Source organism: Lissotriton helveticus, chromosome 4_1 (assembly GCF_964261635.1).
Source record: "Lissotriton helveticus chromosome 4_1, aLisHel1.1, whole genome shotgun sequence".
NCBI classification, from domain to species: domain Eukaryota; kingdom Metazoa; phylum Chordata; class Amphibia; order Caudata; family Salamandridae; genus Lissotriton; species Lissotriton helveticus.
In genome coordinates this window covers 1,670,950,625-1,670,978,246 of record NC_136063.1, presented here as the reverse complement: position 1 = coordinate 1,670,978,246, position 27,622 = coordinate 1,670,950,625, and the positions used below count along the sequence as shown (strand labels likewise).

The 27,622-nt window shown below is 34.1% G+C and overlaps 22 non-coding genes across 22 annotated transcripts; 11 read left to right on the top strand and 11 right to left on the bottom strand.

The window, feature by feature from the left end:
- The first annotated feature begins 395 nt into the window (after positions 1-395).
- TRNAQ-CUG (transfer RNA glutamine (anticodon CUG)) lies at positions 396-467 on the top strand. Its single transcript has one exon. It is a non-coding gene; the product is annotated as a tRNA-Gln (tRNA).
- An 826-nt stretch (positions 468-1,293) lies between these two features.
- Positions 1,294-1,365, bottom strand: TRNAQ-UUG (transfer RNA glutamine (anticodon UUG)). The gene has a single exon. It is a non-coding gene; the product is annotated as a tRNA-Gln (tRNA).
- Positions 1,366-2,916: 1,551 nt separating this feature from the next.
- TRNAQ-CUG (transfer RNA glutamine (anticodon CUG)) lies at positions 2,917-2,988 on the top strand. The gene has a single exon. It is a non-coding gene; the product is annotated as a tRNA-Gln (tRNA).
- Positions 2,989-3,814: 826 nt separating this feature from the next.
- TRNAQ-UUG (transfer RNA glutamine (anticodon UUG)) lies at positions 3,815-3,886 on the bottom strand. Its single transcript has one exon. It is a non-coding gene; the product is annotated as a tRNA-Gln (tRNA).
- Positions 3,887-5,436: 1,550 nt separating this feature from the next.
- TRNAQ-CUG (transfer RNA glutamine (anticodon CUG)) lies at positions 5,437-5,508 on the top strand. The gene has a single exon. It is a non-coding gene; the product is annotated as a tRNA-Gln (tRNA).
- An 826-nt stretch (positions 5,509-6,334) lies between these two features.
- TRNAQ-UUG (transfer RNA glutamine (anticodon UUG)) lies at positions 6,335-6,406 on the bottom strand. The gene has a single exon. It is a non-coding gene; the product is annotated as a tRNA-Gln (tRNA).
- Positions 6,407-7,956: 1,550 nt separating this feature from the next.
- On the top strand, positions 7,957-8,028 carry TRNAQ-CUG (transfer RNA glutamine (anticodon CUG)). Its single transcript has one exon. It is a non-coding gene; the product is annotated as a tRNA-Gln (tRNA).
- Positions 8,029-8,854: 826 nt separating this feature from the next.
- On the bottom strand, positions 8,855-8,926 carry TRNAQ-UUG (transfer RNA glutamine (anticodon UUG)). The gene has a single exon. It is a non-coding gene; the product is annotated as a tRNA-Gln (tRNA).
- A 1,550-nt stretch (positions 8,927-10,476) lies between these two features.
- TRNAQ-CUG (transfer RNA glutamine (anticodon CUG)) lies at positions 10,477-10,548 on the top strand. The gene has a single exon. It is a non-coding gene; the product is annotated as a tRNA-Gln (tRNA).
- An 826-nt stretch (positions 10,549-11,374) lies between these two features.
- TRNAQ-UUG (transfer RNA glutamine (anticodon UUG)) lies at positions 11,375-11,446 on the bottom strand. The gene has a single exon. It is a non-coding gene; the product is annotated as a tRNA-Gln (tRNA).
- Positions 11,447-12,996: 1,550 nt separating this feature from the next.
- TRNAQ-CUG (transfer RNA glutamine (anticodon CUG)) lies at positions 12,997-13,068 on the top strand. Its single transcript has one exon. It is a non-coding gene; the product is annotated as a tRNA-Gln (tRNA).
- Positions 13,069-13,894: 826 nt separating this feature from the next.
- TRNAQ-UUG (transfer RNA glutamine (anticodon UUG)) lies at positions 13,895-13,966 on the bottom strand. Its single transcript has one exon. It is a non-coding gene; the product is annotated as a tRNA-Gln (tRNA).
- A 1,550-nt stretch (positions 13,967-15,516) lies between these two features.
- On the top strand, positions 15,517-15,588 carry TRNAQ-CUG (transfer RNA glutamine (anticodon CUG)). The gene has a single exon. It is a non-coding gene; the product is annotated as a tRNA-Gln (tRNA).
- An 826-nt stretch (positions 15,589-16,414) lies between these two features.
- On the bottom strand, positions 16,415-16,486 carry TRNAQ-UUG (transfer RNA glutamine (anticodon UUG)). The gene has a single exon. It is a non-coding gene; the product is annotated as a tRNA-Gln (tRNA).
- A 1,550-nt stretch (positions 16,487-18,036) lies between these two features.
- On the top strand, positions 18,037-18,108 carry TRNAQ-CUG (transfer RNA glutamine (anticodon CUG)). The gene has a single exon. It is a non-coding gene; the product is annotated as a tRNA-Gln (tRNA).
- An 826-nt stretch (positions 18,109-18,934) lies between these two features.
- Positions 18,935-19,006, bottom strand: TRNAQ-UUG (transfer RNA glutamine (anticodon UUG)). The gene has a single exon. It is a non-coding gene; the product is annotated as a tRNA-Gln (tRNA).
- A 1,550-nt stretch (positions 19,007-20,556) lies between these two features.
- On the top strand, positions 20,557-20,628 carry TRNAQ-CUG (transfer RNA glutamine (anticodon CUG)). The gene has a single exon. It is a non-coding gene; the product is annotated as a tRNA-Gln (tRNA).
- An 826-nt stretch (positions 20,629-21,454) lies between these two features.
- On the bottom strand, positions 21,455-21,526 carry TRNAQ-UUG (transfer RNA glutamine (anticodon UUG)). Its single transcript has one exon. It is a non-coding gene; the product is annotated as a tRNA-Gln (tRNA).
- Positions 21,527-23,076: 1,550 nt separating this feature from the next.
- On the top strand, positions 23,077-23,148 carry TRNAQ-CUG (transfer RNA glutamine (anticodon CUG)). Its single transcript has one exon. It is a non-coding gene; the product is annotated as a tRNA-Gln (tRNA).
- Positions 23,149-23,974: 826 nt separating this feature from the next.
- Positions 23,975-24,046, bottom strand: TRNAQ-UUG (transfer RNA glutamine (anticodon UUG)). The gene has a single exon. It is a non-coding gene; the product is annotated as a tRNA-Gln (tRNA).
- A 1,550-nt stretch (positions 24,047-25,596) lies between these two features.
- Positions 25,597-25,668, top strand: TRNAQ-CUG (transfer RNA glutamine (anticodon CUG)). Its single transcript has one exon. It is a non-coding gene; the product is annotated as a tRNA-Gln (tRNA).
- An 826-nt stretch (positions 25,669-26,494) lies between these two features.
- TRNAQ-UUG (transfer RNA glutamine (anticodon UUG)) lies at positions 26,495-26,566 on the bottom strand. Its single transcript has one exon. It is a non-coding gene; the product is annotated as a tRNA-Gln (tRNA).
- Positions 26,567-27,622: the final 1,056 nt, after the last annotated feature.

The window sequence follows — 27,622 nt, the reverse complement described above, 5'->3', positions numbered from 1 at the left end:
TAAACAAAGATGACAGAATGGAAAAGGTCAAGAGTAATAAAATAGTACCCCCAAGATTTGGACTGGTACCTTTGCATGCAAAGTCCAAAGTGCCAATCATTGCTCTTTGGCGCAGCCCATGTGAGAGACAAAGAAATGGGTGTATTAGTTTGGAAATGTAAAATGTTTTAATATGACACAGTCAAAGATGATCATTATGATATAACTTGCCTATCCTGATAAACGTTTGCATATTTAACACTGTTATGGAGAATGTATCTGAACAGAATCAAATCACATTATAGCTCTTTACACTATGAGCATTCAACAGAGATATCCTTTCATCAATGTAAGAAATGCCCCCGCACTAATGCGCTCTCTTTTGTCTCAATGGAAAAATGACTCATGTATGGGAGGGTTCCATGGTGTAATGGTTAGCACTCTGGACTCTGAATCCAGCGATCCGAGATCAAATCTCGGTGGGACCTACTTGAATTATGAGATTTACTATTTCACCCATTTCTTAGAATTTGGTCTTGGAAAAACATAACGTCAATGTTTTATACTGATACTTATCAACGTATAAGTATGCATCTATGTATACATAGCTATATCCGTCTAGATAGCGATAAGACTATATAAAGAAATCAAATATTCATAAACATATGTATTGAAGCTGAAAACTAAAAACTGTTGTTTCCCATCCACAATTTAAACATTAGGTTCATTTCCTCTCTCATCTATATGACCAGTAATGAGATAGTTAATTTTTGCTGATTTCTTATATGACAACATGCTTGACTTACACAGTGCATTTAATTGTGAATTTCTTTGAAAGAGAAATTCAGATTATTACCTTTGACACGTCTTTCGAAAGATTTTACTTTATGGTTATGGATTTACTTTAGAAAATCAGAGTGTAAATATATGTGTGTCTGAATTTCACGATTGTTATTCAAAACGTCATATCTTCTGTCCCCATAATACACAATTTGATTCCTCAAGTTTTGTTTTAATGAAGGATTTCCAATTAAAAAGTTTCATCTTCCCCTTATCAATAACAGTAAGATTTAAGAAAGTAATATCTTGCATCAGCCCCCTGTGATGAGTTTGAGAAAACAGAGTCAGCTGGCAAAATGTCTCATTATTTTGAGCCATTTAATTTCCATGTTTTCTAAAAGTTCTATCATTTGCTCACATCGAATAGACTTTCAGAATACAATCAATAAATTAATGTTTCACTCTACCCGTGTTAGATTTGTGATATTTATGAATACACTTGACAAAAAAAGATTTGATCAACAGTCATGAAAGTGGTCCCACCGAGATTTGAACTCGGATCCTTGGATTCAAAGTCCAAAGTGCTAACCACTACACCATGGAACCTCCCATGTGACAAGGGAGCAAATTGCTGCAGCAATGTGAACATTTCAAAGTTTTTAATGTTCTACAGTCAAAGACCAACAGAATGTTATTACCTTTCTATTCTGTTCAACTTTTGCATATTGAACTATGTTAGGGAAGGATGTTGCCCAGAGGACTCAAGTAACGCTATCACTCTGTTGAACAGTACTTTTTATGTGAGATACGATTTTGCAATAAAAGATAAGATTCCCCCGTGAATGCAATCTCTTCTCTCAAAATGAAAAGCTCAACCTGGTACAGGTGGGTTGATGGTATCATGCTTAGCACTCTAGACTCTGAAAACCGGGATCTGAGTACAAATCACAGTGGGACTTATCTAAACTTTACGATTTTCTTTTCCATTCAGTTCTTAGAATTATTAATTGGAAAAACATCTCATTTACTTATAAACTTGTACATATCCACTTTACACGTATGTATCTCCCTATATCTTGCTATATGTCTCTGTATATTTATAGGACAACATAAACACATACATTATAAAAAATGCATATAATTAGTAGAGGTGAAAATAATGAAAAGTTGTTGCCTCTCCACATTTGAAACATGAGCTTCTTCTCCTTACTCTTCTATATGTCATGAAATTGAGATAGTCACTTTTTACTCAATTTTGATCTAACAATATAGTTGATTTATACAAAGCATATCATATGATTTGTGAATAATCTTAAAAGAGAAAATTAGATCAGTACCTGTGAGGCCTCCAAGCAAAAGCGTATGTTTCACGATTGCAGATCGACTGTTGAAAATCAGCATGAAAAACGTTTTATTTCACAATTTCCATACTAATATACAAAAAACATTTGTACTATCTGAATGATACCGTCATTGTGGTTCTCTAGGTTTGATTTAAGAACACTTCTCTTTCAAAATGTGCTAAATTCGCCTTATCAATAGCGCAGAAAGCTTCAAAAAGGGATGCTGGGAATCAGGCCTCTGAAATGCATTTCAGAAAAACAGGATAGGATTTCTTAATGTCACACTATTTTGTGTAGGAATGTGATGTAAACGTATTATAATGTTTGTATTTCTGTAACTTGTTCAAGCTGATGGACGTTTTGAAAGGAATCAATAAGTGTCTCTTTCAACCTACTGGTGTTGGATTTGAGCTATCAATAAACAAAGATGACAGAAATGGAAAAGGTCAAGAGTAATAAAATAGTACCCCCAAGATTTGGACTGGTACCTTTGCATGCAAAGTCCAAAGTGCCAATCATTGCTCTTTGGCGCAGCCCATGTGAGAGACAAAGAAATGGGTGTATTAGTTTGGAAATGTAAAATGTTTTAATATGACACAGTCAAAGATGATCATTATGATATAACTTGCCTATCCTGATAAACGTTTGCATATTTAACACTGTTATGGAGAATGTATCTGAACAGAATCAAATCACATTATAGCTCTTTACACTATGAGCATTCAACAGAGATATCCTTTCATCAATGTAAGAAATGCCCCCGCACTAATGCGCTCTCTTTTGTCTCAATGGAAAAATGACTCATGTATGGGAGGGTTCCATGGTGTAATGGTTAGCACTCTGGACTCTGAATCCAGCGATCCGAGATCAAATCTCGGTGGGACCTACTTGAATTATGAGATTTACTATTTCACCCATTTCTTAGAATTTGGTCTTGGAAAAACATAACGTCAATGTTTTATACTGATACTTATCAACGTATAAGTATGCATCTATGTATACATAGCTATATCCGTCTAGATAGCGATAAGACTATATAAAGAAATCAAATATTCATAAACATATGTATTGAAGCTGAAAACTAAAAACTGTTGTTTCCCATCCACAATTTAAACATTAGGTTCATTTCCTCTCTCATCTATATGACCAGTAATGAGATAGTTAATTTTTGCTGATTTCTTATATGACAACATGCTTGACTTACACAGTGCATTTAATTGTGAATTTCTTTGAAAGAGAAATTCAGATTATTACCTTTGACACGTCTTTCGAAAGATTTTACTTTATGGTTATGGATTTACTTTAGAAAATCAGAGTGTAAATATATGTGTGTCTGAATTTCACGATTGTTATTCAAAACGTCATATCTTCTGTCCCCATAATACACAATTTGATTCCTCAAGTTTTGTTTTAATGAAGGATTTCCAATTAAAAAGTTCCATCTTCCCCTTATCAATAACAGTAAGATTTAAGAAAGTAATATCTTGCATCAGCCCCCTGTGATGAGTTTGAGAAAACAGAGTCAGCTGGCAAAATGTCTCATTATTTTGAGCCATTTAATTTCCATGTTTTCTAAAAGTTCTATCATTTGCTCACATCGAATAGACTTTCAGAATACAATCAATAAATTAATGTTTCACTCTACCCGTGTTAGATTTGTGATATTTATGAATACACTTGACAAAAAAAGATTTGATCAACAGTCATGAAAGTGGTCCCACCGAGATTTGAACTCGGATCCTTGGATTCAAAGTCCAAAGTGCTAACCACTACACCATGGAACCTCCCATGTGACAAGGGAGCAAATTGCTGCAGCAATGTGAACATTTCAAAGTTTTTAATGTTCTACAGTCAAAGACCAACAGAATGTTATTACCTTTCTATTCTGTTCAACTTTTGCATATTGAACTATGTTAGGGAAGGATGTTGCCCAGAGGACTCAAGTAACGCTATCACTCTGTTGAACAGTACTTTTTATGTGAGATACGATTTTGCAATAAAAGATAAGATTCCCCCGTGAATGCAATCTCTTCTCTCAAAATGAAAAGCTCAACCTGGTACAGGTGGGTTGATGGTATCATGCTTAGCACTCTAGACTCTGAAAACCGGGATCTGAGTACAAATCACAGTGGGACTTATCTAAACTTTACGATTTTCTTTTCCATTCAGTTCTTAGAATTATTAATTGGAAAAACATCTCATTTACTTATAAACTTGTACATATCCACTTTACACGTATGTATCTCCCTATATCTTGCTATATGTCTCTGTATATTTATAGGACAACATAAACACATACATTATAAAAATGCATATAATTAGTAGAGGTGAAAATAATGAAAAGTTGTTGCCTCTCCACATTTGAAACATGAGCTTCTTCTCCTTACTCTTCTATATGTCATGAAATTGAGATAGTCACTTTTTACTCAATTTTGATCTAACAATATAGTTGATTTATACAAAGCATATCATATGATTTGTGAATAATCTTAAAAGAGAAAATTAGATCAGTACCTGTGAGGCCTCCAAGCAAAAGCGTATGTTTCACGATTGCAGATCGACTGTTGAAAATCAGCATGAAAAACGTTTTATTTCACAATTTCCATACTAATATACAAAAAACATTTGTACTATCTGAATGATACCGTCATTGTGGTTCTCTAGGTTTGATTTAAGAACACTTCTCTTTCAAAATGTGCTAAATTCGCCTTATCAATAGCGCAGAAAGCTTCAAAAAGGGATGCTGGGAATCAGGCCTCTGAAATGCATTTCAGAAAAACAGGATAGGATTTCTTAATGTCACACTATTTTGTGTAGGAATGTGATGTAAACGTATTATAATGTTTGTATTTCTGTAACTTGTTCAAGCTGATGGACGTTTTGAAAGGAATCAATAAGTGTCTCTTTCAACCTACTGGTGTTGGATTTGAGCTATCAATAAACAAAGATGACAGAAATGGAAAAGGTCAAGAGTAATAAAATAGTACCCCCAAGATTTGGACTGGTACCTTTGCATGCAAAGTCCAAAGTGCCAATCATTGCTCTTTGGCGCAGCCCATGTGAGAGACAAAGAAATGGGTGTATTAGTTTGGAAATGTAAAATGTTTTAATATGACACAGTCAAAGATGATCATTATGATATAACTTGCCTATCCTGATAAACGTTTGCATATTTAACACTGTTATGGAGAATGTATCTGAACAGAATCAAATCACATTATAGCTCTTTACACTATGAGCATTCAACAGAGATATCCTTTCATCAATGTAAGAAATGCCCCCGCACTAATGCGCTCTCTTTTGTCTCAATGGAAAAATGACTCATGTATGGGAGGGTTCCATGGTGTAATGGTTAGCACTCTGGACTCTGAATCCAGCGATCCGAGATCAAATCTCGGTGGGACCTACTTGAATTATGAGATTTACTATTTCACCCATTTCTTAGAATTTGGTCTTGGAAAAACATAACGTCAATGTTTTATACTGATACTTATCAACGTATAAGTATGCATCTATGTATACATAGCTATATCCGTCTAGATAGCGATAAGACTATATAAAGAAATCAAATATTCATAAACATATGTATTGAAGCTGAAAACTAAAAACTGTTGTTTCCCATCCACAATTTAAACATTAGGTTCATTTCCTCTCTCATCTATATGACCAGTAATGAGATAGTTAATTTTTGCTGATTTCTTATATGACAACATGCTTGACTTACACAGTGCATTTAATTGTGAATTTCTTTGAAAGAGAAATTCAGATTATTACCTTTGACACGTCTTTCGAAAGATTTTACTTTATGGTTATGGATTTACTTTAGAAAATCAGAGTGTAAATATATGTGTGTCTGAATTTCACGATTGTTATTCAAAACGTCATATCTTCTGTCCCCATAATACACAATTTGATTCCTCAAGTTTTGTTTTAATGAAGGATTTCCAATTAAAAAGTTCCATCTTCCCCTTATCAATAACAGTAAGATTTAAGAAAGTAATATCTTGCATCAGCCCCCTGTGATGAGTTTGAGAAAACAGAGTCAGCTGGCAAAATGTCTCATTATTTTGAGCCATTTAATTTCCATGTTTTCTAAAAGTTCTATCATTTGCTCACATCGAATAGACTTTCAGAATACAATCAATAAATTAATGTTTCACTCTACCCGTGTTAGATTTGTGATATTTATGAATACACTTGACAAAAAAAGATTTGATCAACAGTCATGAAAGTGGTCCCACCGAGATTTGAACTCGGATCCTTGGATTCAAAGTCCAAAGTGCTAACCACTACACCATGGAACCTCCCATGTGACAAGGGAGCAAATTGCTGCAGCAATGTGAACATTTCAAAGTTTTTAATGTTCTACAGTCAAAGACCAACAGAATGTTATTACCTTTCTATTCTGTTCAACTTTTGCATATTGAACTATGTTAGGGAAGGATGTTGCCCAGAGGACTCAAGTAACGCTATCACTCTGTTGAACAGTACTTTTTATGTGAGATACGATTTTGCAATAAAAGATAAGATTCCCCCGTGAATGCAATCTCTTCTCTCAAAATGAAAAGCTCAACCTGGTACAGGTGGGTTGATGGTATCATGCTTAGCACTCTAGACTCTGAAAACCGGGATCTGAGTACAAATCACAGTGGGACTTATCTAAACTTTACGATTTTCTTTTCCATTCAGTTCTTAGAATTATTAATTGGAAAAACATCTCATTTACTTATAAACTTGTACATATCCACTTTACACGTATGTATCTCCCTATATCTTGCTATATGTCTCTGTATATTTATAGGACAACATAAACACATACATTATAAAAATGCATATAATTAGTAGAGGTGAAAATAATGAAAAGTTGTTGCCTCTCCACATTTGAAACATGAGCTTCTTCTCCTTACTCTTCTATATGTCATGAAATTGAGATAGTCACTTTTTACTCAATTTTGATCTAACAATATAGTTGATTTATACAAAGCATATCATATGATTTGTGAATAATCTTAAAAGAGAAAATTAGATCAGTACCTGTGAGGCCTCCAAGCAAAAGCGTATGTTTCACGATTGCAGATCGACTGTTGAAAATCAGCATGAAAAACGTTTTATTTCACAATTTCCATACTAATATACAAAAAACATTTGTACTATCTGAATGATACCGTCATTGTGGTTCTCTAGGTTTGATTTAAGAACACTTCTCTTTCAAAATGTGCTAAATTCGCCTTATCAATAGCGCAGAAAGCTTCAAAAAGGGATGCTGGGAATCAGGCCTCTGAAATGCATTTCAGAAAAACAGGATAGGATTTCTTAATGTCACACTATTTTGTGTAGGAATGTGATGTAAACGTATTATAATGTTTGTATTTCTGTAACTTGTTCAAGCTGATGGACGTTTTGAAAGGAATCAATAAGTGTCTCTTTCAACCTACTGGTGTTGGATTTGAGCTATCAATAAACAAAGATGACAGAAATGGAAAAGGTCAAGAGTAATAAAATAGTACCCCCAAGATTTGGACTGGTACCTTTGCATGCAAAGTCCAAAGTGCCAATCATTGCTCTTTGGCGCAGCCCATGTGAGAGACAAAGAAATGGGTGTATTAGTTTGGAAATGTAAAATGTTTTAATATGACACAGTCAAAGATGATCATTATGATATAACTTGCCTATCCTGATAAACGTTTGCATATTTAACACTGTTATGGAGAATGTATCTGAACAGAATCAAATCACATTATAGCTCTTTACACTATGAGCATTCAACAGAGATATCCTTTCATCAATGTAAGAAATGCCCCCGCACTAATGCGCTCTCTTTTGTCTCAATGGAAAAATGACTCATGTATGGGAGGGTTCCATGGTGTAATGGTTAGCACTCTGGACTCTGAATCCAGCGATCCGAGATCAAATCTCGGTGGGACCTACTTGAATTATGAGATTTACTATTTCACCCATTTCTTAGAATTTGGTCTTGGAAAAACATAACGTCAATGTTTTATACTGATACTTATCAACGTATAAGTATGCATCTATGTATACATAGCTATATCCGTCTAGATAGCGATAAGACTATATAAAGAAATCAAATATTCATAAACATATGTATTGAAGCTGAAAACTAAAAACTGTTGTTTCCCATCCACAATTTAAACATTAGGTTCATTTCCTCTCTCATCTATATGACCAGTAATGAGATAGTTAATTTTTGCTGATTTCTTATATGACAACATGCTTGACTTACACAGTGCATTTAATTGTGAATTTCTTTGAAAGAGAAATTCAGATTATTACCTTTGACACGTCTTTCGAAAGATTTTACTTTATGGTTATGGATTTACTTTAGAAAATCAGAGTGTAAATATATGTGTGTCTGAATTTCACGATTGTTATTCAAAACGTCATATCTTCTGTCCCCATAATACACAATTTGATTCCTCAAGTTTTGTTTTAATGAAGGATTTCCAATTAAAAAGTTCCATCTTCCCCTTATCAATAACAGTAAGATTTAAGAAAGTAATATCTTGCATCAGCCCCCTGTGATGAGTTTGAGAAAACAGAGTCAGCTGGCAAAATGTCTCATTATTTTGAGCCATTTAATTTCCATGTTTTCTAAAAGTTCTATCATTTGCTCACATCGAATAGACTTTCAGAATACAATCAATAAATTAATGTTTCACTCTACCCGTGTTAGATTTGTGATATTTATGAATACACTTGACAAAAAAAGATTTGATCAACAGTCATGAAAGTGGTCCCACCGAGATTTGAACTCGGATCCTTGGATTCAAAGTCCAAAGTGCTAACCACTACACCATGGAACCTCCCATGTGACAAGGGAGCAAATTGCTGCAGCAATGTGAACATTTCAAAGTTTTTAATGTTCTACAGTCAAAGACCAACAGAATGTTATTACCTTTCTATTCTGTTCAACTTTTGCATATTGAACTATGTTAGGGAAGGATGTTGCCCAGAGGACTCAAGTAACGCTATCACTCTGTTGAACAGTACTTTTTATGTGAGATACGATTTTGCAATAAAAGATAAGATTCCCCCGTGAATGCAATCTCTTCTCTCAAAATGAAAAGCTCAACCTGGTACAGGTGGGTTGATGGTATCATGCTTAGCACTCTAGACTCTGAAAACCGGGATCTGAGTACAAATCACAGTGGGACTTATCTAAACTTTACGATTTTCTTTTCCATTCAGTTCTTAGAATTATTAATTGGAAAAACATCTCATTTACTTATAAACTTGTACATATCCACTTTACACGTATGTATCTCCCTATATCTTGCTATATGTCTCTGTATATTTATAGGACAACATAAACACATACATTATAAAAATGCATATAATTAGTAGAGGTGAAAATAATGAAAAGTTGTTGCCTCTCCACATTTGAAACATGAGCTTCTTCTCCTTACTCTTCTATATGTCATGAAATTGAGATAGTCACTTTTTACTCAATTTTGATCTAACAATATAGTTGATTTATACAAAGCATATCATATGATTTGTGAATAATCTTAAAAGAGAAAATTAGATCAGTACCTGTGAGGCCTCCAAGCAAAAGCGTATGTTTCACGATTGCAGATCGACTGTTGAAAATCAGCATGAAAAACGTTTTATTTCACAATTTCCATACTAATATACAAAAAACATTTGTACTATCTGAATGATACCGTCATTGTGGTTCTCTAGGTTTGATTTAAGAACACTTCTCTTTCAAAATGTGCTAAATTCGCCTTATCAATAGCGCAGAAAGCTTCAAAAAGGGATGCTGGGAATCAGGCCTCTGAAATGCATTTCAGAAAAACAGGATAGGATTTCTTAATGTCACACTATTTTGTGTAGGAATGTGATGTAAACGTATTATAATGTTTGTATTTCTGTAACTTGTTCAAGCTGATGGACGTTTTGAAAGGAATCAATAAGTGTCTCTTTCAACCTACTGGTGTTGGATTTGAGCTATCAATAAACAAAGATGACAGAAATGGAAAAGGTCAAGAGTAATAAAATAGTACCCCCAAGATTTGGACTGGTACCTTTGCATGCAAAGTCCAAAGTGCCAATCATTGCTCTTTGGCGCAGCCCATGTGAGAGACAAAGAAATGGGTGTATTAGTTTGGAAATGTAAAATGTTTTAATATGACACAGTCAAAGATGATCATTATGATATAACTTGCCTATCCTGATAAACGTTTGCATATTTAACACTGTTATGGAGAATGTATCTGAACAGAATCAAATCACATTATAGCTCTTTACACTATGAGCATTCAACAGAGATATCCTTTCATCAATGTAAGAAATGCCCCCGCACTAATGCGCTCTCTTTTGTCTCAATGGAAAAATGACTCATGTATGGGAGGGTTCCATGGTGTAATGGTTAGCACTCTGGACTCTGAATCCAGCGATCCGAGATCAAATCTCGGTGGGACCTACTTGAATTATGAGATTTACTATTTCACCCATTTCTTAGAATTTGGTCTTGGAAAAACATAACGTCAATGTTTTATACTGATACTTATCAACGTATAAGTATGCATCTATGTATACATAGCTATATCCGTCTAGATAGCGATAAGACTATATAAAGAAATCAAATATTCATAAACATATGTATTGAAGCTGAAAACTAAAAACTGTTGTTTCCCATCCACAATTTAAACATTAGGTTCATTTCCTCTCTCATCTATATGACCAGTAATGAGATAGTTAATTTTTGCTGATTTCTTATATGACAACATGCTTGACTTACACAGTGCATTTAATTGTGAATTTCTTTGAAAGAGAAATTCAGATTATTACCTTTGACACGTCTTTCGAAAGATTTTACTTTATGGTTATGGATTTACTTTAGAAAATCAGAGTGTAAATATATGTGTGTCTGAATTTCACGATTGTTATTCAAAACGTCATATCTTCTGTCCCCATAATACACAATTTGATTCCTCAAGTTTTGTTTTAATGAAGGATTTCCAATTAAAAAGTTCCATCTTCCCCTTATCAATAACAGTAAGATTTAAGAAAGTAATATCTTGCATCAGCCCCCTGTGATGAGTTTGAGAAAACAGAGTCAGCTGGCAAAATGTCTCATTATTTTGAGCCATTTAATTTCCATGTTTTCTAAAAGTTCTATCATTTGCTCACATCGAATAGACTTTCAGAATACAATCAATAAATTAATGTTTCACTCTACCCGTGTTAGATTTGTGATATTTATGAATACACTTGACAAAAAAAGATTTGATCAACAGTCATGAAAGTGGTCCCACCGAGATTTGAACTCGGATCCTTGGATTCAAAGTCCAAAGTGCTAACCACTACACCATGGAACCTCCCATGTGACAAGGGAGCAAATTGCTGCAGCAATGTGAACATTTCAAAGTTTTTAATGTTCTACAGTCAAAGACCAACAGAATGTTATTACCTTTCTATTCTGTTCAACTTTTGCATATTGAACTATGTTAGGGAAGGATGTTGCCCAGAGGACTCAAGTAACGCTATCACTCTGTTGAACAGTACTTTTTATGTGAGATACGATTTTGCAATAAAAGATAAGATTCCCCCGTGAATGCAATCTCTTCTCTCAAAATGAAAAGCTCAACCTGGTACAGGTGGGTTGATGGTATCATGCTTAGCACTCTAGACTCTGAAAACCGGGATCTGAGTACAAATCACAGTGGGACTTATCTAAACTTTACGATTTTCTTTTCCATTCAGTTCTTAGAATTATTAATTGGAAAAACATCTCATTTACTTATAAACTTGTACATATCCACTTTACACGTATGTATCTCCCTATATCTTGCTATATGTCTCTGTATATTTATAGGACAACATAAACACATACATTATAAAAATGCATATAATTAGTAGAGGTGAAAATAATGAAAAGTTGTTGCCTCTCCACATTTGAAACATGAGCTTCTTCTCCTTACTCTTCTATATGTCATGAAATTGAGATAGTCACTTTTTACTCAATTTTGATCTAACAATATAGTTGATTTATACAAAGCATATCATATGATTTGTGAATAATCTTAAAAGAGAAAATTAGATCAGTACCTGTGAGGCCTCCAAGCAAAAGCGTATGTTTCACGATTGCAGATCGACTGTTGAAAATCAGCATGAAAAACGTTTTATTTCACAATTTCCATACTAATATACAAAAAACATTTGTACTATCTGAATGATACCGTCATTGTGGTTCTCTAGGTTTGATTTAAGAACACTTCTCTTTCAAAATGTGCTAAATTCGCCTTATCAATAGCGCAGAAAGCTTCAAAAAGGGATGCTGGGAATCAGGCCTCTGAAATGCATTTCAGAAAAACAGGATAGGATTTCTTAATGTCACACTATTTTGTGTAGGAATGTGATGTAAACGTATTATAATGTTTGTATTTCTGTAACTTGTTCAAGCTGATGGACGTTTTGAAAGGAATCAATAAGTGTCTCTTTCAACCTACTGGTGTTGGATTTGAGCTATCAATAAACAAAGATGACAGAAATGGAAAAGGTCAAGAGTAATAAAATAGTACCCCCAAGATTTGGACTGGTACCTTTGCATGCAAAGTCCAAAGTGCCAATCATTGCTCTTTGGCGCAGCCCATGTGAGAGACAAAGAAATGGGTGTATTAGTTTGGAAATGTAAAATGTTTTAATATGACACAGTCAAAGATGATCATTATGATATAACTTGCCTATCCTGATAAACGTTTGCATATTTAACACTGTTATGGAGAATGTATCTGAACAGAATCAAATCACATTATAGCTCTTTACACTATGAGCATTCAACAGAGATATCCTTTCATCAATGTAAGAAATGCCCCCGCACTAATGCGCTCTCTTTTGTCTCAATGGAAAAATGACTCATGTATGGGAGAGTTCCATGGTGTAATGGTTAGCACTCTGGACTCTGAATCCAGCGATCCGAGATCAAATCTCGGTGGGACCTACTTGAATTATGAGATTTACTATTTCACCCATTTCTTAGAATTTGGTCTTGGAAAAACATAACGTCAATGTTTTATACTGATACTTATCAACGTATAAGTATGCATCTATGTATACATAGCTATATCCGTCTAGATAGCGATAAGACTATATAAAGAAATCAAATATTCATAAACATATGTATTGAAGCTGAAAACTAAAAACTGTTGTTTCCCATCCACAATTTAAACATTAGGTTCATTTCCTCTCTCATCTATATGACCAGTAATGAGATAGTTAATTTTTGCTGATTTCTTATATGACAACATGCTTGACTTACACAGTGCATTTAATTGTGAATTTCTTTGAAAGAGAAATTCAGATTATTACCTTTGACACGTCTTTCGAAAGATTTTACTTTATGGTTATGGATTTACTTTAGAAAATCAGAGTGTAAATATATGTGTGTCTGAATTTCACGATTGTTATTCAAAACGTCATATCTTCTGTCCCCATAATACACAATTTTATTCCTCAAGTTTTGTTTTAATGAAGGATTTCCAATTAAAAAGTTCCATCTTCCCCTTATCAATAACAGTAAGATTTAAGAAAGTAATATCTTGCATCAGCCCCCTGTGATGAGTTTGAGAAAACAGAGTCAGCTGGCAAAATGTCTCATTATTTTGAGCCATTTAATTTCCATGTTTTCTAAAAGTTCTATCATTTGCTCACATCGAATAGACTTTCAGAATACAATCAATAAATTAATGTTTCACTCTACCCGTGTTAGATTTGTGATATTTATGAATACACTTGACAAAAAAAGATTTGATCAACAGTCATGAAAGTGGTCCCACCGAGATTTGAACTCGGATCCTTGGATTCAAAGTCCAAAGTGCTAACCACTACACCATGGAACCTCCCATGTGACAAGGGAGCAAATTGCTGCAGCAATGTGAACATTTCAAAGTTTTTAATGTTCTACAGTCAAAGACCAACAGAATGTTATTACCTTTCTATTCTGTTCAACTTTTGCATATTGAACTATGTTAGGGAAGGATGTTGCCCAGAGGACTCAAGTAACGCTATCACTCTGTTGAACAGTACTTTTTATGTGAGATACGATTTTGCAATAAAAGATAAGATTCCCCCGTGAATGCAATCTCTTCTCTCAAAATGAAAAGCTCAACCTGGTACAGGTGGGTTGATGGTATCATGCTTAGCACTCTAGACTCTGAAAACCGGGATCTGAGTACAAATCACAGTGGGACTTATCTAAACTTTACGATTTTCTTTTCCATTCAGTTCTTAGAATTATTAATTGGAAAAACATCTCATTTACTTATAAACTTGTACATATCCACTTTACACGTATGTATCTCCCTATATCTTGCTATATGTCTCTGTATATTTATAGGACAACATAAACACATACATTATAAAAATGCATATAATTAGTAGAGGTGAAAATAATGAAAAGTTGTTGCCTCTCCACATTTGAAACATGAGCTTCTTCTCCTTACTCTTCTATATGTCATGAAATTGAGATAGTCACTTTTTACTCAATTTTGATCTAACAATATAGTTGATTTATACAAAGCATATCATATGATTTGTGAATATTCTTAAAAGAGAAAATTAGATCAGTACCTGTGAGGCCTCCAAGCAAAAGCGTATGTTTCACGATTGCAGATCGACTGTTGAAAATCAGCATGAAAAACGTTTTATTTCACAATTTCCATACTAATATACAAAAAACATTTGTACTATCTGAATGATACCGTCATTGTGGTTCTCTAGGTTTGATTTAAGAACACTTCTCTTTCAAAATGTGCTAAATTCGCCTTATCAATAGCGCAGAAAGCTTCAAAAAGGGATGCTGGGAATCAGGCCTCTGAAATGCATTTCAGAAAAACAGGATAGGATTTCTTAATGTCACACTATTTTGTGTAGGAATGTGATGTAAACGTATTATAATGTTTGTATTTCTGTAACTTGTTCAAGCTGATGGACGTTTTGAAAGGAATCAATAAGTGTCTCTTTCAACCTACTGGTGTTGGATTTGAGCTATCAATAAACAAAGATGACAGAAATGGAAAAGGTCAAGAGTAATAAAATAGTACCCCCAAGATTTGGACTGGTACCTTTGCATGCAAAGTCCAAAGTGCCAATCATTGCTCTTTGGCGCAGCCCATGTGAGAGACAAAGAAATGGGTGTATTAGTTTGGAAATGTAAAATGTTTTAATATGACACAGTCAAAGATGATCATTATGATATAACTTGCCTATCCTGATAAACGTTTGCATATTTAACACTGTTATGGAGAATGTATCTGAACAGAATCAAATCACATTATAGCTCTTTACACTATGAGCATTCAACAGAGATATCCTTTCATCAATGTAAGAAATGCCCCCGCACTAATGCGCTCTCTTTTGTCTCAATGGAAAAATGACTCATGTATGGGAGGGTTCCATGGTGTAATGGTTAGCACTCTGGACTCTGAATCCAGCGATCCGAGATCAAATCTCGGTGGGACCTACTTGAATTATGAGATTTACTATTTCACCCATTTCTTAGAATTTGGTCTTGGAAAAACATAACGTCAATGTTTTATACTGATACTTATCAACGTATAAGTATGCATCTATGTATACATAGCTATATCCGTCTAGATAGCGATAAGACTATATAAAGAAATCAAATATTCATAAACATATGTATTGAAGCTGAAAACTAAAAACTGTTGTTTCCCATCCACAATTTAAACATTAGGTTCATTTCCTCTCTCATCTATATGACCAGTAATGAGATAGTTAATTTTTGCTGATTTCTTATATGACAACATGCTTGACTTACACAGTGCATTTAATTGTGAATTTCTTTGAAAGAGAAATTCAGATTATTACCTTTGACACGTCTTTCGAAAGATTTTACTTTATGGTTATGGATTTACTTTAGAAAATCAGAGTGTAAATATATGTGTGTCTGAATTTCACGATTGTTATTCAAAACGTCATATCTTCTGTCCCCATAATACACAATTTGATTCCTCAAGTTTTGTTTTAATGAAGGATTTCCAATTAAAAAGTTCCATCTTCCCCTTATCAATAACAGTAAGATTTAAGAAAGTAATATCTTGCATCAGCCCCCTGTGATGAGTTTGAGAAAACAGAGTCAGCTGGCAAAATGTCTCATTATTTTGAGCCATTTAATTTCCATGTTTTCTAAAAGTTCTATCATTTGCTCACATCGAATAGACTTTCAGAATACAATCAATAAATTAATGTTTCACTCTACCCGTGTTAGATTTGTGATATTTATGAATACACTTGACAAAAAAAGATTTGATCAACAGTCATGAAAGTGGTCCCACCGAGATTTGAACTCGGATCCTTGGATTCAAAGTCCAAAGTGCTAACCACTACACCATGGAACCTCCCATGTGACAAGGGAGCAAATTGCTGCAGCAATGTGAACATTTCAAAGTTTTTAATGTTCTACAGTCAAAGACCAACAGAATGTTATTACCTTTCTATTCTGTTCAACTTTTGCATATTGAACTATGTTAGGGAAGGATGTTGCCCAGAGGACTCAAGTAACGCTATCACTCTGTTGAACAGTACTTTTTATGTGAGATACGATTTTGCAATAAAAGATAAGATTCCCCCGTGAATGCAATCTCTTCTCTCAAAATGAAAAGCTCAACCTGGTACAGGTGGGTTGATGGTATCATGCTTAGCACTCTAGACTCTGAAAACCGGGATCTGAGTACAAATCACAGTGGGACTTATCTAAACTTTACGATTTTCTTTTCCATTCAGTTCTTAGAATTATTAATTGGAAAAACATCTCATTTACTTATAAACTTGTACATATCCACTTTACACGTATGTATCTCCCTATATCTTGCTATATGTCTCTGTATATTTATAGGACAACATAAACACATACATTATAAAAATGCATATAATTAGTAGAGGTGAAAATAATGAAAAGTTGTTGCCTCTCCACATTTGAAACATGAGCTTCTTCTCCTTACTCTTCTATATGTCATGAAATTGAGATAGTCACTTTTTACTCAATTTTGATCTAACAATATAGTTGATTTATACAAAGCATATCATATGATTTGTGAATAATCTTAAAAGAGAAAATTAGATCAGTACCTGTGAGGCCTCCAAGCAAAAGCGTATGTTTCACGATTGCAGATCGACTGTTGAAAATCAGCATGAAAAACGTTTTATTTCACAATTTCCATACTAATATACAAAAAACATTTGTACTATCTGAATGATACCGTCATTGTGGTTCTCTAGGTTTGATTTAAGAACACTTCTCTTTCAAAATGTGCTAAATTCGCCTTATCAATAGCGCAGAAAGCTTCAAAAAGGGATGCTGGGAATCAGGCCTCTGAAATGCATTTCAGAAAAACAGGATAGGATTTCTTAATGTCACACTATTTTGTGTAGGAATGTGATGTAAACGTATTATAATGTTTGTATTTCTGTAACTTGTTCAAGCTGATGGACGTTTTGAAAGGAATCAATAAGTGTCTCTTTCAACCTACTGGTGTTGGATTTGAGCTATCAATAAACAAAGATGACAGAAATGGAAAAGGTCAAGAGTAATAAAATAGTACCCCCAAGATTTGGACTGGTACCTTTGCATGCAAAGTCCAAAGTGCCAATCATTGCTCTTTGGCGCAGCCCATGTGAGAGACAAAGAAATGGGTGTATTAGTTTGGAAATGTAAAATGTTTTAATATGACACAGTCAAAGATGATCATTATGATATAACTTGCCTATCCTGATAAACGTTTGCATATTTAACACTGTTATGGAGAATGTATCTGAACAGAATCAAATCACATTATAGCTCTTTACACTATGAGCATTCAACAGAGATATCCTTTCATCAATGTAAGAAATGCCCCCGCACTAATGCGCTCTCTTTTGTCTCAATGGAAAAATGACTCATGTATGGGAGGGTTCCATGGTGTAATGGTTAGCACTCTGGACTCTGAATCCAGCGATCCGAGATCAAATCTCGGTGGGACCTACTTGAATTATGAGATTTACTATTTCACCCATTTCTTAGAATTTGGTCTTGGAAAAACATAACGTCAATGTTTTATACTGATACTTATCAACGTATAAGTATGCATCTATGTATACATAGCTATATCCGTCTAGATAGCGATAAGACTATATAAAGAAATCAAATATTCATAAACATATGTATTGAAGCTGAAAACTAAAAACTGTTGTTTCCCATCCACAATTTAAACATTAGGTTCATTTCCTCTCTCATCTATATGACCAGTAATGAGATAGTTAATTTTTGCTGATTTCTTATATGACAACATGCTTGACTTACACAGTGCATTTAATTGTGAATTTCTTTGAAAGAGAAATTCAGATTATTACCTTTGACACGTCTTTCGAAAGATTTTACTTTATGGTTATGGATTTACTTTAGAAAATCAGAGTGTAAATATATGTGTGTCTGAATTTCACGATTGTTATTCAAAACGTCATATCTTCTGTCCCCATAATACACAATTTTATTCCTCAAGTTTTGTTTTAATGAAGGATTTCCAATTAAAAAGTTCCATCTTCCCCTTATCAATAACAGTAAGATTTAAGAAAGTAATATCTTGCATCAGCCCCCTGTGATGAGTTTGAGAAAACAGAGTCAGCTGGCAAAATGTCTCATTATTTTGAGCCATTTAATTTCCATGTTTTCTAAAAGTTCTATCATTTGCTCACATCGAATAGACTTTCAGAATACAATCAATAAATTAATGTTTCACTCTACCCGTGTTAGATTTGTGATATTTATGAATACACTTGACAAAAAAAGATTTGATCAACAGTCATGAAAGTGGTCCCACCGAGATTTGAACTCGGATCCTTGGATTCAAAGTCCAAAGTGCTAACCACTACACCATGGAACCTCCCATGTGACAAGGGAGCAAATTGCTGCAGCAATGTGAACATTTCAAAGTTTTTAATGTTCTACAGTCAAAGACCAACAGAATGTTATTACCTTTCTATTCTGTTCAACTTTTGCATATTGAACTATGTTAGGGAAGGATGTTGCCCAGAGGACTCAAGTAACGCTATCACTCTGTTGAACAGTACTTTTTATGTGAGATACGATTTTGCAATAAAAGATAAGATTCCCCCGTGAATGCAATCTCTTCTCTCAAAATGAAAAGCTCAACCTGGTACAGGTGGGTTGATGGTATCATGCTTAGCACTCTAGACTCTGAAAACCGGGATCTGAGTACAAATCACAGTGGGACTTATCTAAACTTTACGATTTTCTTTTCCATTCAGTTCTTAGAATTATTAATTGGAAAAACATCTCATTTACTTATAAACTTGTACATATCCACTTTACACGTATGTATCTCCCTATATCTTGCTATATGTCTCTGTATATTTATAGGACAACATAAACACATACATTATAAAAATGCATATAATTAGTAGAGGTGAAAATAATGAAAAGTTGTTGCCTCTCCACATTTGAAACATGAGCTTCTTCTCCTTACTCTTCTATATGTCATGAAATTGAGATAGTCACTTTTTACTCAATTTTGATCTAACAATATAGTTGATTTATACAAAGCATATCATATGATTTGTGAATAATCTTAAAAGAGAAAATTAGATCAGTACCTGTGAGGCCTCCAAGCAAAAGCGTATGTTTCACGATTGCAGATCGACTGTTGAAAATCAGCATGAAAAACGTTTTATTTCACAATTTCCATACTAATATACAAAAAACATTTGTACTATCTGAATGATACCGTCATTGTGGTTCTCTAGGTTTGATTTAAGAACACTTCTCTTTCAAAATGTGCTAAATTCGCCTTATCAATAGCGCAGAAAGCTTCAAAAAGGGATGCTGGGAATCAGGCCTCTGAAATGCATTTCAGAAAAACAGGATAGGATTTCTTAATGTCACACTATTTTGTGTAGGAATGTGATGTAAACGTATTATAATGTTTGTATTTCTGTAACTTGTTCAAGCTGATGGACGTTTTGAAAGGAATCAATAAGTGTCTCTTTCAACCTACTGGTGTTGGATTTGAGCTATCAATAAACAAAGATGACAGAAATGGAAAAGGTCAAGAGTAATAAAATAGTACCCCCAAGATTTGGACTGGTACCTTTGCATGCAAAGTCCAAAGTGCCAATCATTGCTCTTTGGCGCAGCCCATGTGAGAGACAAAGAAATGGGTGTATTAGTTTGGAAATGTAAAATGTTTTAATATGACACAGTCAAAGATGATCATTATGATATAACTTGCCTATCCTGATAAACGTTTGCATATTTAACACTGTTATGGAGAATGTATCTGAACAGAATCAAATCACATTATAGCTCTTTACACTATGAGCATTCAACAGAGATATCCTTTCATCAATGTAAGAAATGCCCCCGCACTAATGCGCTCTCTTTTGTCTCAATGGAAAAATGACTCATGTATGGGAGGGTTCCATGGTGTAATGGTTAGCACTCTGGACTCTGAATCCAGCGATCCGAGATCAAATCTCGGTGGGACCTACTTGAATTATGAGATTTACTATTTCACCCATTTCTTAGAATTTGGTCTTGGAAAAACATAACGTCAATGTTTTATACTGATACTTATCAACGTATAAGTATGCATCTATGTATACATAGCTATATCCGTCTAGATAGCGATAAGACTATATAAAGAAATCAAATATTCATAAACATATGTATTGAAGCTGAAAACTAAAAACTGTTGTTTCCCATCCACAATTTAAACATTAGGTTCATTTCCTCTCTCATCTATATGACCAGTAATGAGATAGTTAATTTTTGCTGATTTCTTATATGACAACATGCTTGACTTACACAGTGCATTTAATTGTGAATTTCTTTGAAAGAGAAATTCAGATTATTACCTTTGACACGTCTTTCGAAAGATTTTACTTTATGGTTATGGATTTACTTTAGAAAATCAGAGTGTAAATATATGTGTGTCTGAATTTCACGATTGTTATTCAAAACGTCATATCTTCTGTCCCCATAATACACAATTTGATTCCTCAAGTTTTGTTTTAATGAAGGATTTCCAATTAAAAAGTTCCATCTTCCCCTTATCAATAACAGTAAGATTTAAGAAAGTAATATCTTGCATCAGCCCCCTGTGATGAGTTTGAGAAAACAGAGTCAGCTGGCAAAATGTCTCATTATTTTGAGCCATTTAATTTCCATGTTTTCTAAAAGTTCTATCATTTGCTCACATCGAATAGACTTTCAGAATACAATCAATAAATTAATGTTTCACTCTACCCGTGTTAGATTTGTGATATTTATGAATACACTTGACAAAAAAAGATTTGATCAACAGTCATGAAAGTGGTCCCACCGAGATTTGAACTCGGATCCTTGGATTCAAAGTCCAAAGTGCTAACCACTACACCATGGAACCTCCCATGTGACAAGGGAGCAAATTGCTGCAGCAATGTGAACATTTCAAAGTTTTTAATGTTCTACAGTCAAAGACCAACAGAATGTTATTACCTTTCTATTCTGTTCAACTTTTGCATATTGAACTATGTTAGGGAAGGATGTTGCCCAGAGGACTCAAGTAACGCTATCACTCTGTTGAACAGTACTTTTTATGTGAGATACGATTTTGCAATAAAAGATAAGATTCCCCCGTGAATGCAATCTCTTCTCTCAAAATGAAAAGCTCAACCTGGTACAGGTGGGTTGATGGTATCATGCTTAGCACTCTAGACTCTGAAAACCGGGATCTGAGTACAAATCACAGTGGGACTTATCTAAACTTTACGATTTTCTTTTCCATTCAGTTCTTAGAATTATTAATTGGAAAAACATCTCATTTACTTATAAACTTGTACATATCCACTTTACACGTATGTATCTCCCTATATCTTGCTATATGTCTCTGTATATTTATAGGACAACATAAACACATACATTATAAAAATGCATATAATTAGTAGAGGTGAAAATAATGAAAAGTTGTTGCCTCTCCACATTTGAAACATGAGCTTCTTCTCCTTACTCTTCTATATGTCATGAAATTGAGATAGTCACTTTTTACTCAATTTTGATCTAACAATATAGTTGATTTATACAAAGCATATCATATGATTTGTGAATAATCTTAAAAGAGAAAATTAGATCAGTACCTGTGAGGCCTCCAAGCAAAAGCGTATGTTTCACGATTGCAGATCGACTGTTGAAAATCAGCATGAAAAACGTTTTATTTCACAATTTCCATACTAATATACAAAAAACATTTGTACTATCTGAATGATACCGTCATTGTGGTTCTCTAGGTTTGATTTAAGAACACTTCTCTTTCAAAATGTGCTAAATTCGCCTTATCAATAGCGCAGAAAGCTTCAAAAAGGGATGCTGGGAATCAGGCCTCTGAAATGCATTTCAGAAAAACAGGATAGGATTTCTTAATGTCACACTATTTTGTGTAGGAATGTGATGTAAACGTATTATAATGTTTGTATTTCTGTAACTTGTTCAAGCTGATGGACGTTTTGAAAGGAATCAATAAGTGTCTCTTTCAACCTACTGGTGTTGGATTTGAGCTATCAATAAACAAAGATGACAGAAATGGAAAAGGTCAAGAGTAATAAAATAGTACCCCCAAGATTTGGACTGGTACCTTTGCATGCAAAGTCCAAAGTGCCAATCATTGCTCTTTGGCGCAGCCCATGTGAGAGACAAAGAAATGGGTGTATTAGTTTGGAAATGTAAAATGTTTTAATATGACACAGTCAAAGATGATCATTATGATATAACTTGCCTATCCTGATAAACGTTTGCATATTTAACACTGTTATGGAGAATGTATCTGAACAGAATCAAATCACATTATAGCTCTTTACACTATGAGCATTCAACAGAGATATCCTTTCATCAATGTAAGAAATGCCCCCGCACTAATGCGCTCTCTTTTGTCTCAATGGAAAAATGACTCATGTATGGGAGGGTTCCATGGTGTAATGGTTAGCACTCTGGACTCTGAATCCAGCGATCCGAGATCAAATCTCGGTGGGACCTACTTGAATTATGAGATTTACTATTTCACCCATTTCTTAGAATTTGGTCTTGGAAAAACATAACGTCAATGTTTTATACTGATACTTATCAACGTATAAGTATGCATCTATGTATACATAGCTATATCCGTCTAGATAGCGATAAGACTATATAAAGAAATCAAATATTCATAAACATATGTATTGAAGCTGAAAACTAAAAACTGTTGTTTCCCATCCACAATTTAAACATTAGGTTCATTTCCTCTCTCATCTATATGACCAGTAATGAGATAGTTAATTTTTGCTGATTTCTTATATGACAACATGCTTGACTTACACAGTGCATTTAATTGTGAATTTCTTTGAAAGAGAAATTCAGATTATTACCTTTGACACGTCTTTCGAAAGATTTTACTTTATGGTTATGGATTTACTTTAGAAAATCAGAGTGTAAATATATGTGTGTCTGAATTTCACGATTGTTATTCAAAACGTCATATCTTCTGTCCCCATAATACACAATTTGATTCCTCAAGTTTTGTTTTAATGAAGGATTTCCAATTAAAAAGTTCCATCTTCCCCTTATCAATAACAGTAAGATTTAAGAAAGTAATATCTTGCATCAGCCCCCTGTGATGAGTTTGAGAAAACAGAGTCAGCTGGCAAAATGTCTCATTATTTTGAGCCATTTAATTTCCATGTTTTCTAAAAGTTCTATCATTTGCTCACATCGAATAGACTTTCAGAATACAATCAATAAATTAATGTTTCACTCTACCCGTGTTAGATTTGTGATATTTATGAATACACTTGACAAAAAAAGATTTGATCAACAGTCATGAAAGTGGTCCCACCGAGATTTGAACTCGGATCCTTGGATTCAAAGTCCAAAGTGCTAACCACTACACCATGGAACCTCCCATGTGACAAGGGAGCAAATTGCTGCAGCAATGTGAACATTTCAAAGTTTTTAATGTTCTACAGTCAAAGACCAACAGAATGTTATTACCTTTCTATTCTGTTCAACTTTTGCATATTGAACTATGTTAGGGAAGGATGTTGCCCAGAGGACTCAAGTAACGCTATCACTCTGTTGAACAGTACTTTTTATGTGAGATACGATTTTGCAATAAAAGATAAGATTCCCCCGTGAATGCAATCTCTTCTCTCAAAATGAAAAGCTCAACCTGGTACAGGTGGGTTGATGGTATCATGCTTAGCACTCTAGACTCTGAAAACCGGGATCTGAGTACAAATCACAGTGGGACTTATCTAAACTTTACGATTTTCTTTTCCATTCAGTTCTTAGAATTATTAATTGGAAAAACATCTCATTTACTTATAAACTTGTACATATCCACTTTACACGTATGTATCTCCCTATATCTTGCTATATGTCTCTGTATATTTATAGGACAACATAAACACATACATTATAAAAATGCATATAATTAGTAGAGGTGAAAATAATGAAAAGTTGTTGCCTCTCCACATTTGAAACATGAGCTTCTTCTCCTTACTCTTCTATATGTCATGAAATTGAGATAGTCACTTTTTACTCAATTTTGATCTAACAATATAGTTGATTTATACAAAGCATATCATATGATTTGTGAATAATCTTAAAAGAGAAAATTAGATCAGTACCTGTGAGGCCTCCAAGCAAAAGCGTATGTTTCACGATTGCAGATCGACTGTTGAAAATCAGCATGAAAAACGTTTTATTTCACAATTTCCATACTAATATACAAAAAACATTTGTACTATCTGAATGATACCGTCATTGTGGTTCTCTAGGTTTGATTTAAGAACACTTCTCTTTCAAAATGTGCTAAATTCGCCTTATCAATAGCGCAGAAAGCTTCAAAAAGGGATGCTGGGAATCAGGCCTCTGAAATGCATTTCAGAAAAACAGGATAGGATTTCTTAATGTCACACTATTTTGTGTAGGAATGTGATGTAAACGTATTATAATGTTTGTATTTCTGTAACTTGTTCAAGCTGATGGACGTTTTGAAAGGAATCAATAAGTGTCTCTTTCAACCTACTGGTGTTGGATTTGAGCTATCAATAAACAAAGATGACAGAAATGGAAAAGGTCAAGAGTAATAAAATAGTACCCCCAAGATTTGGACTGGTACCTTTGCATGCAAAGTCCAAAGTGCCAATCATTGCTCTTTGGCGCAGCCCATGTGAGAGACAAAGAAATGGGTGTATTAGTTTGGAAATGTAAAATGTTTTAATATGACACAGTAAAAGATGATCATTATGATATAACTTGCCTATCCTGATAAACGTTTGCATATTTAACACTGTTATGGAGAATGTATCTGAACAGAATCAAATCACATTATAGCTCTTTACACTATGAGCATTCAACAGAGATATCCTTTCATCAATGTAAGAAATGCCCCCGCACTAATGCGCTCTCTTTTGTCTCAATGGAAAAATGACTCATGTATGGGAGGGTTCCATGGTGTAATGGTTAGCACTCTGGACTCTGAATCCAGCGATCCGAGATCAAATCTCGGTGGGACCTACTTGAATTATGAGATTTACTGTTTCACCCATTTCTTAGAATTTGGTCTTGGAAAAACATAACGTCAATGTTTTATACTGATACTTATCAACGTATAAGTATGCATCTATGTATACATAGCTATATCCGTCTAGGTAGCGATAAGACTATATAAAGAAATCAAATATTCATAAACATATGTATTGAAGCTGAAAACTAAAAACTGTTGTTTCCCATCCACAATTTAAACATTAGGTTCATTTCCTCTCTCATCTATATGACCAGTAATGAGATAGTTAATTTTTGCTGATTTCTTATATGACAACATGCTTGACTTACACAGTGCATTTAATTGTGAATTTCTTTGAAAGAGAAATTCAGATTATTACCTTTGACACGTCTTTCGAAAGATTTTACTTTATGGTTATGGATTTACTTTAGAAAATCAGAGTGTAAATATATGTGTGTCTGAATTTCACGATTGTTATTCAAAACGTCATATCTTCTGTCCCCATAATACACAATTTGATTCCTCAAGTTTTGTTTTAATGAAGGATTTCCAATTAAAAAGTTCCATCTTCCCCTTATCAATAACAGTAAGATTTAAGAAAGTAATATCTTGCATCAGCCCCCTGTGATGAGTTTGAGAAAACAGAGTCAGCTGGCAAAATGTCTCATTATTTTGAGCCATTTAATTTCCATGTTTTCTAAAAGTTCTATCATTTGCTCACATCGAATAGACTTTCAGAATACAATCAATAAATTAATGTTTCACTCTACCCGTGTTAGATTTGTGATATTTATGAATACACTTGACAAAAAAAGATTTGATCAACAGTCATGAAAGTGGTCCCACCGAGATTTGAACTCGGACCCTTGGATTCAAAGTCCAAAGTGCTAACCACTACACCATGGAACCTCCCATGTGACAAGGGAGCAAATTGCTGCAGCAATGTGAACATTTCAAAGTTTTTAATGTTCTACAGTCAAAGACCAACAGAATGTTATTACCTTTCTATTCTGTTCAACTTTTGCATATTGAACTATGTTAGGGAAGGATGTTGCCCAGAGGACTCAAGTAACGCTATCACTCTGTTGAACAGTACTTTTTATGTGAGATACGATTTTGCAATAAAAGATAAGATTCCCCCGTGAATGCAATCTCTTCTCTCAAAATGAAAAGCTCAACCTGGTACAGGTGGGTTGATGGTATCATGCTTAGCACTCTAGACTCTGAAAACCGGGATCTGAGTACAAATCACAGTGGGACTTATCTAAACTTTACGATTTTCTTTTCCATTCAGTTCTTAGAATTATTAATTGGAAAAACATCTCATTTATTTATAAACTTGTACATATCCACTTTACACGTATGTATCTCCCTATATCTTGCTATATGTCTCTGTATATTTATAGGACAACATAAACACATACATTATAAAAATGCATATAATTAGTAGAGGTGAAAATAATGAAAAGTTGTTGCCTCTCCACATTTGAAACATGAGCTTCTTCTCCTTACTCTTCTATATGTCATGAAATTGAGATAGTCACTTTTTACTCAATTTTGATCTAACAATATAGTTGATTTATACAAAGCATATCATATGATTTGTGAATAATCTTAAAAGAGAAAATTAGATCAGTACCTGTGAGGCCTCCAAGCAAAAGCGTATGTTTCACGATTGCAGATCGACTGTTGAAAATCAGCATGAAAAACGTTTTATTTCACAATTTCCATACTAATATACAAAAAACATTTGTACTATCTGAATGATACCGTCATTGTGGTTCTCTAGGTTTGATTTAAGAACACTTCTCTTTCAAAATGTGCTAAATTCGCCTTATCAATAGCGCAGAAAGCTTCAAAAAGGGATGCTGGGAATCAGGCCTCTGAAATGCATTTCAGAAAAACAGGATAGGATTTCTTAATGTCACACTATTTTGTGTAGGAATGTGATGTAAACGTATTATA